Source organism: Bidens hawaiensis, unplaced genomic scaffold (assembly GCF_021521415.1).
Source record: "Bidens hawaiensis isolate Kalapana, Puna unplaced genomic scaffold, B.hawaiensis_p1.1 tig00014542_1, whole genome shotgun sequence".
In the NCBI taxonomy this organism is placed as follows: Eukaryota; Viridiplantae; Streptophyta; class Magnoliopsida; order Asterales; family Asteraceae; genus Bidens; species Bidens hawaiensis.
The window spans coordinates 166,770-180,371 of record NW_027492269.1 but is presented as its reverse complement, the minus strand read 5'-3'; the positions used below and the strand labels follow the sequence as shown (position 1 = coordinate 180,371).

At 36.1% G+C, this 13,602-nt stretch overlaps 2 pseudogenes across 1 annotated transcript; both read right to left on the bottom strand.

The window, feature by feature from the left end:
- Positions 1 to 1,686: 1,686 nt before the first annotated feature.
- LOC143547010 (uncharacterized) lies at positions 1,687 to 5,391 on the bottom strand (annotated as a pseudogene). The gene is made up of 2 exons (XR_013137693.1): positions 2,465 to 5,391; positions 1,687 to 2,390 (listed from the first exon to the last, which is right to left on the bottom strand). The product of XR_013137693.1 is annotated as an uncharacterized LOC143547010 (transcript).
- Positions 5,392 to 10,749: 5,358 nt separating this feature from the next.
- LOC143546990 (beta-fructofuranosidase, insoluble isoenzyme CWINV6 pseudogene) lies at positions 10,750 to 11,783 on the bottom strand (annotated as a pseudogene).
- Between the last annotated feature and the right edge of the window lie 1,819 nt (positions 11,784 to 13,602).

Sequence of the window (13,602 nt, the reverse complement as noted above, 5' to 3'; positions counted from 1 at the left end):
CAAGTTCAATTCCCACTTACAACACTTTAGGGGACATAGGTGACTCAATGAAGGAAGACCGTGATCTTTGTGATCTCCGGTTCGAGTTCGATCATGAGAGCATCCGGGTTTTACCACCAATGGGCCTTCGGGTGGTGGGTTTTCCCTGGAACTGGAGATAACTTGGAGACGCTTAAGGGATCCATACGGCTCCAGCTAGCGGTGGCCTTTAGCCATTGGGTTATCCCGTACGGAGTACCTAGGCATTTTATGTTTGCTGGACGTTAAAAAAACACGACACATATTTTAAATCTTGAAAGAAAATAAATTGCAAAATTCGTTAACAATATTATTGTAGAGCCCGTTCGACAGCAGTTTAACAACAAAAATCTGTTTTAACTGCAATTTAACTTCAAAATCTGTTATTAAATGGCTAAACAAAATCTGTCTATCACACATTTGCCTAATATTTAGACCAATAATGATCATGACGTTTTCGGGGATAATTGAGGCTGTGGCTGCTGCAAAACTGATCGACTCACTTCAGATAAACCGGTGCAACTCAATCCAAAAATATATATGCACTTCTAAGCGATATAAGATGCGGACAGTTGATCACCAACAACAACAACAACAAAGATCTGCTAAAAGGTACTCAACACGTTTTACCATAATTTGGTTTCGGTTTTCTAAAAATTCTAACTTAACTAAATCGGACTAACAAACGGGCCCGTTTGACCTTCCTATGTCGATAGGAGCACAAACAATCCACAAAAATATACTTTCAAAATTCGTGTATTCTATTGGGTGGTAAAAAAATGGGTATCGGGTAGAGGGTATAACTGGATACGAGTATAGGGTATCACTGTTTCTGGGTATTAAATGGGTATAACTTGGGTACGTTCCTGGTATTAAGATCAACATGTATAAATCCGTTTTCGGGTATAGAATACTTGAATATAAAAAATTAGTTCGATTTTTTTTTACCTGGTCCGGTTATTTTTTCACTTATAATTTGTGACACGTGAGTAGCGAGTAGGGCTGTTTACGAACTTAGCCGAACCGAACGCATGCTCATACTTGGTTTGGTTTGAAAGTGAGCCGAACCTAGCGGGTTGAATTTACATAAACGAGCGATATTTTGATGCTTGAACTTGGTTTAATTTGAAACTGAGCGGCTTGGTTCGGCTTGATTCATGCAAAGTTTTCAATTTTAGATTTATAAAACTTCAAAATATCATTAGTTTAAGACTTTTAACTCTAAAATGTCTAAACTCCAACTTTAAAATGTCTAAAACTCAAACTTAACAACAAAACATATATAAAACGAGCGGCTAAGGTTTAAATTTAAACTTTTAAGTCAACACAAAAGAGGGATATTTGAAAAACTAAAAAAATAATATACTTATATATACATACATAAAATGTATATATAAAACTAATAAATAAAAAATAATTTGAGCAAAACAAACTGAACCGAACCAAACCAAACCGAGCAAGGCTTTCTCATGCTTGGCTTGGTTTTAAATCGAACCGAGCCGAAGGGCTCACTTACAAACCAAACGAAATCGAACGAGCATTTTTCGAGTGAGCGATGAACGAGTGGCGAGAAATTTGAACAGCCTAAGTAGGTGACATTTTCTAAATCGGTATGAAATTATCATTGGGTCTGTGCATGAATATGGCCATATGGGCCAATAAGTTTGCCCACATAAAGCCCTTTTTTATTAGCTATCCAACTTACCCAAAAAAGACTATTTGTTGTTTCACAAGAAGGCAATATAATATTCTTTTAACACAAAAACACAACATAATATTCTTTCAAGTATTACAACACAAAACTCGTACACTTTATTTTAACAAAAATCAAACTAGCAAACATGCATGATGGACAAAGTAATAAAGAAGACTCACATGATACACCATCTCTTGATGTGGTTTTTTTAATCTCTCATGGACGCTTGGTTTTAGACCTAAAAGAAAGTTCACATTAGGCCTACTTTAATCAAGATAGTGTTCTGATAAAAAAACCATACCTCAAATATTTTGAAGTGTATCTAAAATCTGTTGCAATTCTTGTACAACCCTTTTCATATCCATCCTTTCTGATGGAGAATCAAGAGTGCATGATATTCCAATCCTCATTATTAAAACCAAACACTCCTTAATTTTCTTTAAATTTTCTTCCCTGTTTCGCATAAAAGTTCCGTTCTCTTCATAAGCATTTAGCATATTAGCATCAATAGCATCCATTACATGGTCTGACAAGGCCATGGATACGAATTTATGAAGGCTGAAGCTCTCTTTAAAAATGTCGTCCGTCGGCTTTTTTCCAGTCATGGCCTCTAGTAATAGAATCCCAAAACTATAGACATCTCCACTAGTTGACATCTCATTTCCGAGACCATACTCTGTAATTTACAAGCAAGTGCTTTAGAAATAAAGGCGATACTATGAGTAAGTACATATGAAAAGTTTAATTTACCTGGAGCAATATAACCGATTGTTCCTTGAATCCCAGTTGTGCTTTCTGGGTACGAAGTTCCAAGTAAACGAGTTAAACCGAAATCTCCAACATGAGCCACCATATCATCATCGAGTAGAATGTTGCTAGGTTTCAAGTCACCGTGAACAACACTTGGTATGCAATGATTGTGAATATAATCAAGTGCAAATGCTACACTCATGAGAATATTTATTCTCTGGAGAAGGTTGAGTGCGGGCGTGTCTTCACTTGAATGCAACCAATCTTGTAAACTCCCTTTAGGCATGAACTCGTATACCAAAGCTTTGAAATCATTTCCTTGAAAGTCAATGCTTGAACATGAAGTTATTATCCTCAACAGATTCCGATGGCAAATGTTTCGCCATGCTTCACACTCTCTCATAAAGCTACTTTGAGCACCTCGATTTTGAAGATGTAGAACTTTAATCGCAACAATCCTATTATCATATGCATCAAGGATTCCTTTAAAAACGGAACTGAACCCACCTTTACCAATCAAATTGGCTTTGGAAAATCCATCGGTAGCCTTGAGAAGTTGATCATATGAAACTTTCAAGAATCGGCTACTTGATGATTGAGATGATTGACTCTTGCTTTTCTTCTTAAGCCAAACATATGCTAAACATGCTAGGATGAAAAGTGTGGATGAAACAAAAATGACTACAACAAACATAGGAAACTTCTTTTTATGATTCCTTTTCTCCTTGCATTTGGGTAACCCGAGTTCAACAATGCCACCACAAAGTCGACTATTACCCGAAATAGAGTATGCATTTGCATTGGCAAACACTCCTGAAGTTGGCACTTCACCTTCAAAATGATTATAAGAGAGGTTCAAATATTCTAAAAATGAAAACCCTTCTAAGAATTGAGGAATTTGACCTGATAAAGTATTTTGAGACATATCCAGTTCCACCGATCCTTTCAAGGAACTTAATGATTGTGGTATCGTACCTTGAAATAAGTTACCATTGAAACGCAGCTGTAAAAGACCAACACAACCACCAATGCTACCCGGGATATTAGCTGATAATTGTTATAAGATAAATCTAGTGCAGTCAACATGTTGAGGTCTCCAATTTCATTTGGCAATGGACCAACCAGATTGTTATTAGAAATATCCAGTATTATGGATAAAGATGAAAGTTGAAGAAGTCTCGTAGGAATACTTCCTTCAAGTTTGTTTTCATTAAGGTACAACCGTAATAGAATATCGCAATTTCCCAAACTTGATGGAATAACCCCTTCAAACATATTTAAAGATAAATCAAGTATGGTCAATAATGACAAGTTCCCAATGGCATCAGGAATCTGACCTGAAAGTTGGTTTCCTCTTAATGAAAGGCCTTCTAGCTTTTTAAGGTTAACAATGGTGGAGGGGATGCTGCCCGTGAATTGATTCGCAAACAACGACAACTTGCTTAAACCACTGAGATTACCGATCGAACTAGGAATGTTTCCATGTAACAGATTATTATATAAATATATTTCTTGGAGTTGATTAGAAAGAATTACCAATTGATGTGGGGAGAACTCCTTGAAACTTGCAATTACAAAGATCTAAGCTCTTTAATTTGGTGCAGCTTTTCAAACTACTAATAAACTTCATTTCATCATCTTCTCTGCTTCCAAAGTCGTTATCACTTAATGATATATAACTGATCTCTCTTAGTTTTTCGAACTCGATTTCTAACTTCCCACTAAACTTGTTGTCATTCATTTCAAGAACTTTTAACTTCGAAGAATTAGAAATGGACGGTGGAAGAGGCCCGGTTAGTTGGTTATTCCGTAATTGAAGGAAGACAATATAAGGAAACATTATGGTTGGAGGGAGACTTCCTGTGAGTTGATTTTCAGCTAAGCTAAAACGTTTTATGAGTGAAAGGTTATAAAGAGAATGAGGGATGCCTCCATATAAATTACAAATGCCGCAGTAAAGTGTATCTAATGTTTTCCAATGGCCTAAGGTATTTGGAATGCTCCCACCCAATGGATTACTGGCAACAGAAAACTTTTTTATTGTTGTGATATTTCCCAAGAAAGGCGGTATTCCACCTGTTAAGTTATTCTGCCCAATAAAAAGCTTTTTAAGTTTATGGAGGAAACTAATCTCCTTGGGAATGTTTCCAGTAAGATAATTATAGGAAAGTTCAAGCACTTCAAGATTAGAACAACCAGATATGTTGGTCGGAATGACCCCGTTGAATTTGTTTTTGTACAGATAAAGAAAACGTAGCCTTGAAAGGCGACCGAGTTCATGAGGGATGATTCCTTTAAAACTGTTGTTAAGGAGATTAAGCTCACGAAGGAAGCTAAGGTTCCCTACATGAGGAGATAAAGAGCCTTCCAAACCTTGTGATGCCAATACTAAACGAGTCACTCTTCTATGACGCTTTCCACATGTAACACCAGTCCAATCACAAAAATGAAAGGAATTGTGCCATGAGGTTAGAGCTCCTTGAGAGATCATGGACTTGATCATGAGCAAAGCGTGGTGATCGGTCTCATTTCCGCAGTCATAGGAAGCTGAGATGGAGGTGATATGTGGAAATATGATAAGAGCATGAAAGAGGAAATGGCTACGAGAGGAAGACGATAAGGAGATGGTTGGTTGCTTTGAATTCATTTTGGAAAGAAACTTAAGATCACAAGGATAAGTGTTGGCCTTTAATATGCATGGAGGGATAGTAAGGCACACGACATGATTTCTTCTTGGAAAACTATTGTAATGTTTCAAGTCAACAAGTCTTTTGTGACAATCCTGAATTTTATCCGTTTTAGAGCATACTCATCCTATCTTTAAAAGTATCTGAGTGAAGTTTGCAAATTATATGGTAAGGTTTTGAGTGGTTGTGAGTATTAATTATAAGGTGTAGAGAGAAAAGTGGTGACTTTTGTAAATTTAAAGTTTGCATATGTTTATTTTTTAATATTTGTTGAATTGGTTGTGGTTAAAGAAGAGAGTTTAGAGAAGAGAGAAAGAAACTGCATGTAATGATAAATATATAATAAAAGTATTTAAATGAGTATAAAAGAGAAATTTAATGTTTTTTAGTGTAATTATAGAGATTAGAACGTGTGATAAGTTGGGAATGCTTTTATTAATTTAACAAATTGAATTGATACAGTAAAATGTGTTTATTATATTAAAACTATAAAATATTCGTTATAAATTACATTTAGTGGAAAATCGAATATACTTGATGTGCATGGCATCCGTATAATAAATAGTTCAGTTGTAGCAGGTGATATTAGAAAGCACACATTGTTTATTCACATTTAATAATTATTTGTTATGTGCATATTATAATATTAGTTATTACTGTCAGTATTAATATTGAATGAGTTAAACTGTTTAAAATAATTAGGAGTAATACGAGTTCAATACTACACCATGCGTATTCAAAACTAGGCACACTCGAGCATTTTACGTCATGTGACGCATAGTTAGTTTTTGGGCATTTTGTAAAAAGTTGGTGTAGTGGAAATTGCCTCCAAAACGCCTCTCTCTCCTCCCTCCCTCCCTCCCTCCCTCTCTCTACCTCTCTCTCATAAGACCCTCAAAACTCGTGCCACACCAGTGTTGTCTACAAAACGCTTATGCTAAAACGCCTAAGGAAAAAAGCCGAAGGGGGGGGGGGTGTCCCGGGCGAGCTCCTTGAGTGATCATGGACTTGATCTTGAGAAAAGCATGATGCTCGGTCTCATATCCATCAAAGTTGAGATGGAAGTGGAATATACAGGCGTGGATCCCGTGGATCCCTTAAAAGGGTGTTTTGCCTTAAAATGCATATGAATATGACATATGACACTCTTCTTAAGAGGAAAAAATGGCATTTTAATTCTAAACACGAAATTTTCGCACATTAGTTTTCTCAAAGTTATAAAACATAAAAATCCAAGTACAAAAAATATAGTACAAAAAATATAGCCCAAAATTCAATACGTAAAATACATCACAAAAAAGTTGCATACAAATTCAGCACAAAAAAATAGTAAAAAAATCCAGCACAAAAATATAGAATAAAAAATATCTAGTACAAAAATGTTGTACAATACAGAACCCCCCCCCCCCCCCCCCGCTTTTTTGTATATTATTTATTTATATAACAATAGTACCCAAATAAAAGATAAAAAAAGTTTTTGATTCTATGGTGCAAATTTCAAAAAAAAAGTGTCATATGAAAAAAAATTATGAACGTTTGAAAACAAAAAGGATTAACTTAAAAAATAAAAATCAACAAAAGTGGTTATCTCCAAAATATCATTCACTCTATTTTTTGCATCTCTCTTCTTAACCATTGATTACCAAAATGAAAGGGTAAGATAATAAGAAGATGATAGACTACAAGTACGACAAAAAACATTTTTTTTATTTGATGTTTCTCATTTAAAAATATAATAATCGTTTAAAAGAGAAAATAGTTACGAGATGAAGACGATAAGGAAATGGTTGGTTGCCTTGAATTCAATTCGGAAAGAAACTTTACGATCACAAGAACAATCGTTGGCCTATAATATGCATGTTATCCTAAAGCACACAACACGAAGATTTTTTCTTAGGAAAATTTTGTAATGGTTTAAGTCAACAAGTCTTCTGTGACAGCCTCGAATTCTTTGTCCGTTTTATTAATTTAACTAGTATTTTATATCCGCGCCTCGGGCAGAGATTGACCTATATTAATTAACATAAACATATACATAACAAACGCAACTTTAGTAAAAATGAAATATGATATGACTTTAGTTAATAAAAACCTAAAACTAAAAAATGTTTTATCCATCAAACCAATTGAGCATGCATATTATATATTGAGAAATTTTGCTTTTAAATAAGCCTTCTATGTGAAAAAGTTAGCTAACAAATCAATCATGTCTTTTTTCCTTCATGCAATTGATTTTCAAAATTACCCATTGATGTAAAGTAAATATTCTGTATGCAATAGAGATAATTACAATATGCACAAAGTAATTTGTAAATTTCATGAATAATATTTTTTATGATAATTAGTTAAAACATTAAGTAAAATAAAGGGCATAAAGCCATATGAAAGTGTTTCTATGTAGGGAGTTGAATGGTGAAATGAATAGTAACTTTGCAAGGGAGAGAAAATCTTCATTTTAATATATATAATAATGAATTAAACTGATACTAGTAAAATGTGATTTTTATTATTAGTATTTTGAAACAAGAATTTCGTGTTATAAATTACTACAGTATTAGAGGAAAAACGGATATATTCTAAAACGAACTCAAGGCAAACAAACAATAAGGCAATGCATAGTAAAAGGGATACAAAATGAGACATTTTGTGCCATGTGGCGTCCAGTAAGCAAATTATGGATTTTTGTTTTACGGGTGCAGAGGTGTTGTAGCCCCTATATATGTTATGTTTATCACACACACATTTGAATATAATCATAATAAAAGAAAACGGATGAAGGGCGACATATTCCCCCCCCCCCCCCCAACCCACCCACCAAAAAATCGCCCCTTTGTAGCCCGGGGGCGTGTTCACCATAAAAATCGCCCCTTTTGTCGCCCCACTACACATAGCCTAATGTTCTACCAAATAACTGGCATGAGCTTTAATACACCTAAATGTTAGTCGGCAAAGAAAATGGTTTTCATCACACCAAATCAAACTGATAAGTGATGACTTTCCATACGAAAAATATCCTTGTTGAAAATGATTAGCTATAGACCAAAGGATGCTCCGCAATCACCGAGTAGCTAAAGTCTATGTGGTCACAATCAAAACACCAACATTCCCAACACCATAGTTATTCAAAGTCATCGCTTCTTATGCCTAGGCCCATTTTCAGGCGAGACTTAAAAAATGCGCTTCTAGTTCTTAGGCAAGCGCTTCGGCATTGTCTATGTCAAGAACAAAGCCGAGCAAAACAAACGCAAGGAGTGTTATTGAAACTAAGGTCTAGGAGATGTCAATTTACATTTGAATCTTGACTATTTTAGAACTTTTGGTACTAATTAGATGATATTAAATGTTATATAATATCTTTTGTTTATTTTATTTGAAGATTAGTATTATATTTTCATATACTTAATATGTTTTAAAAATTTTATTCAAGTGCGTTTTTTTTCCTTAGGGCCTCGCTTTTTTTGCCCCTAGGCCCCAGGCGAGGCCTATGCGCCTTGAGTGCTGCCTTGAGTGCTCCTAACGCATTTGACCCATCACACAAACATTTAAAGCCAAAAAACCAATACAATTACCACAACTCACCAAGCATCGGATCCCACTCCGAAACACTTTAAATTGATTTAGCTCAAACAGTTGAACAATGTCGATTAACAACATATGAAGCATCCATAAAACAATTATAAATGAAACATAACACCTTATAATCAATGATCTGAAGCAAGAGTGACTACCATTACTCGTTTGAGCAAACCCGCAAAAACAAAAATATCAAAGATTTAGGAACTAAGAGACTATATTATGTATTAACATACCAATTTGTTCCGGTACCAGAACCCAAAAGGAAGCTATGACAAATTTTAGTACAACTTTACTTAACCAAAAAATACAAAAATCTTCAGATACAGATACTGGATTATAACACACACAAATCACATACAATCAGGAATATGTGGCAACCATGGCGGGCTCTCAATGAGGGCTAAGTGGTCAACAGACCCTGGCCTGACATCCCACTAGGCTGAATTTTTTTTTTATAAATATATATATTTATAAAAAAAAAAGTAGGTATTTTTGATGTTTTAACTCAATTATTCAACTCATTTAAGCCTATTTTTATACAAAATTATCTTTGCACAACCCAAATCATAAATTAAGCCCATTTAAAAACTTAATTGTTCAAACCCAACCAAAAAACATTTTACTTAACGCCCAAAAACCCTTTCGCCTTCCGCCCAGATTTTTTTTTTTTTAATTTCTCGGAGACGGCCCTGGTAGCAACCAATGGGTATCAAAAAAGCCTAAGGTTAAAGCTATTACAGACAAGGCATATTATGTTATATATTAATATTTTTTTTTCAGTAGATGTTTTGGTAAACAACTTGGTATCACCTAATCCGATACCCATGAGAATTTTTAAAGCTGACGCATAACAGATTGAATAACATTTCAAGGTTTCTGTTTTTTCATAGCCTTGGTTGATGAAGGATTGAAGGGTATAAACTATAAATGTGAATTCGTATCATGTATGTAGGACAATGCTATACCACGATGTGTACCATTTCTTCTACGAGTACAACCCATATGCAGCCACTTTCTGTATGATCGTGTGGGACCATGCCGTATCATACGACCTTGTCAATTTGATCCATCTAGACCCCGACAATTTACTCGACGTGAACAGTTGCAGCTTTGGTTCCGCCACTATTCTTGCGGGTAATGTCCCGGTCATGCTATACACAGTAATCGATTTGTTATCCTGCCAAGACCTCGCGTGGCCAGAAAAACCCTCCATGAATGGGTCAAATACTCCGAAAACCCAGTAATAACCGCACCAGATGGGGTCAATGATGACTGCTTCCGTGACCCAAGCACCGGATGGCGCGGCCCTGACGGCGTTTGGTTGTCAGTGGGGACTGCGACGGTAATGGCATGGTGTTTTTGTACGAAAGTACAGATTTTGTAAACTAGACTCGGTACGAACGCCCACGGGAACTTGGGAGTGCGCCGACTATTTTCCCGTGGCCTTGAACAGTACTAACGGGATTGACACGTCCGTGTATAATAGGAATGTGTTGCGTGTGATGAAAGCGGGACTTGAAGAGATTGATTGGAATACAATTGGAAAGACTATACTCCTCATCGTGAGAACTTTTGCCACGAAATGGGTTGAAATTAACCAGAGGAATGATGGATTTGAGGTATGACTATGGAATGTTTTATGCTTCAAAGTCGTTTTGTTGATGATGTGAAGAACCGAAGGGTGTTGTGGGCTTGGGTCCCGGAAGCTTATTCGCGAGAAGATGATATTAAGAAAAGGATGGGCTGGTGTTCAAGTTTGTTACCGGTTCATGATAAACTAGCCCCTCTAAAAAACAAGTCCCTCTACTAAGTGGGCTAGCCTCGTTGAGTATTCTGGTTTTGTTATTTGTTATTTGTGGTTGTTTCCGAGGGTGTTATGGTTGGACGGAAGCTAACTCAATGGTCTGTGGAGGAGATTGGATCACTTCGTGAAGCTTGAAACAAGAAGCTTGAAGTTGATTGTGTGTAACTGAAGGGATTACTGTTTCTCAGGTTTATACCTCATGCATCACTAGTTGTGCATTAAGAAGCAGTAATCTCTTCAATTTCAATAACATAACCAGCTTCAAGCTTCACTTCATCTTCATGAAATGATTCAATCTCCTCCACAGGCCATTGAGTTAGTTTCCGTCCAACTATAACGCCCTCAGAAACAACTACAAATAGCAAATAATAATATCACACAAGTCAACGGAACTAGCCCACTTGGTAGAGGCACTTGTCTTTTAGAGGGGTTAGTTTATCATGAACCGAAAACAGACTTGAACACCCGCCATCCTTTTTTTAATATCATCTTCTCGCGAATCAGCTTCCGGAACCCAAGCCCACAACACCCTTTGGTTCTTCACATCATCAAAGAACGATTTCGATGCATAAAACCCTCCGTAATCGTACATCAAATCCACCGTTCCTCCTGTTAATCTCAACCCATTTTGTGGAAAAAAGCTCTCACGATGAGGGTTATACATTCCAATTGTATACCAATCAATCCCTTCAAATCCCGCTTTCATCACATGCAACACATTCCCATTATACACGGGCGCATCAAGCCCATTGGTACTGTTAAATGCCACAGAAAAGAAGTCAAGGCACTCTCCGCAAGTGGACGTTCGCACAGAGTCCAGTTTACAAAATTTATACTCTCGTACAAAACGCCATACCTTATTGTCGCAGTCCCCATCGACGACCATGCACAAAACGCCGAACCGCACCATGCGGTGCTTGGTTCAAGGAAACAGTCGTCCTTGACCCCTTCTGGTGCTGCTATTATTGGGTTTCCGGAGTATTTGACCCATTAACAGAGGAATGAATCAGAGAGGTTTTTGGGCCACACGAGGTCTTGGATTTGGCGGGATAGCGAGTCGATTCCCCGTGTATAGCATGACCGGAACGTTACCCGGAAGATTAGTGGCAGACCAGGAATAGCAACTGTTGGCGTCGGCTTTGTGACTCGGGTAAATTTCTAGGTTGAGATGGATCTAGCTCACAAAGTCGTATGATACGGCTGCGTACGGGTTGCATTTGTAGAAGAAACGGCACACTCCGTGGTATAACATTGCTCCTACATAGATAATACAAAGTTACCATTATACCCTTCACCAACCAAAGCTATGAAAAAAAAGGGAAACCCGAAATGTTCAGCACTGGTGTTCGATTTGTTATGCGTCAGCTTTAGAAATTTTCATGCGTTTAAAATGGGTATCGGATTAGGTGATACTCACTTGTTTACCAAAACATCTACCCCAAAAAAAAAACTAATATATATAACATAAAATTCTTTTGACAACAACAGATTACAGCAAACACCATGTTTTGACAGCAACAAAACACATTAACATTTGCACCGCTTGACGGCAATCAAATGCAGCCAAAATTGTTAGCAAAAAAACGCAGTTTTGAAAGCATTAACCACACTTTTAGACAACATTAAAATGCAGGAAACTTGGGAGTGCCCGACTTTTTTTTCCAGTGGTGGATTCAGGTCGGACAGAAACACCCCTAATTCGGATCAGATCGGATTTCTGATAGGGTCCTAAAAGTTTTAAACCCGAACTAAATAAACCGAATAATCCTTTATCTGATCTGATGAACACCTACATATCGACCACAAAATCAGTCACTAATTGGGCGAAACCCCCCCCCCCCCCCTAATTTATTCCAGATTCTAAGGAACCCTAAATAAAACAATAAGTATACTGAATCCATCCTTAATTAAACATCAAATGAGTAATAACTGAGCTGTGAACCAAACTCTAAAACTAATCAAACTATCAAATACTCCCTCCGTCCCATTTTAAATGTCTTAGTTTGAATTTCCAAGTCTTTCTTTCGCAACTTTGATTGTAAATATTTTTGTTTGTGTCATATAATACTTAATAAAAATTATATCAATGTAAAATACATTTAAAACCCAATCCATTCATATAATTTTCATCAAGTATTATATGACACGAATAAAAATATTTACGGTCAAAGTTGCAAAAGAAAGACTTGAAAATTCAAACTAAGACACTTAAAATGGGACGGAGGGAGTAGTTAATTAGCATATAGAAATGTAGTTAAATACATGAAACAATGTTAATGTACTCAACTTACCATCCACCCAATATGCCGATGATCTCTCAATTAAAAATAATAAACAAAGTGGACCATTAAATTGTGGAGATAATTCTCGTGACCTATATAGGTAATTTGAAAGGAGATAAATAGTTTGAAAACTTGGTTTATAAACATGTGTTTGATAGATAAATATTTATTTATGAACTAGATGATGTTATTACTAGATTTTAAAAAATGAAAACACGTAGAAAACAATTTTTAATATATTGCACTCTAATTATGTGTAGAAAACAATTTTAAAGAAAATTAATTATATGCCGATTTAACCCTACCCAAATGGTCGAACAAAACCGAGTATGAATCCAAAAAGTTCTGGTCCCGTGAAAAAATATTATGGATCCGTCAATGCAATAAACGAGAATATAATTTTGTTCATTTCAATGTTGTTAATGAGAAATAAGTTGTTGAATGAATTATAGAGTGGTCCATTTGATTGCCTTTTATAGACTTTGGATTGACAGTAGCTTGCTCAACTATTTTTGTTAAAGCCCCTAGACTTTTGTTGATTGTTAATAATTGATCAGGTCCTTTTTCAAATAAAATTTCTTTTTTTTTTGGAACGACCAATTAAGTAACGCCGCCCCCTATTGGCTAAAGGTAGCCCGAGCCGGCCACTTGTATTAACAATAAAGTATCCAAGTGGTTATTGTGTAGAGATTGATAGTGTTTAGCCAACTTCATGAATCGACCAAAAATAGTGTTGAAAATGACAATTGAGTGTGGTTTTATCTCTTGTGAGAGTCAAGACTCAAGAGG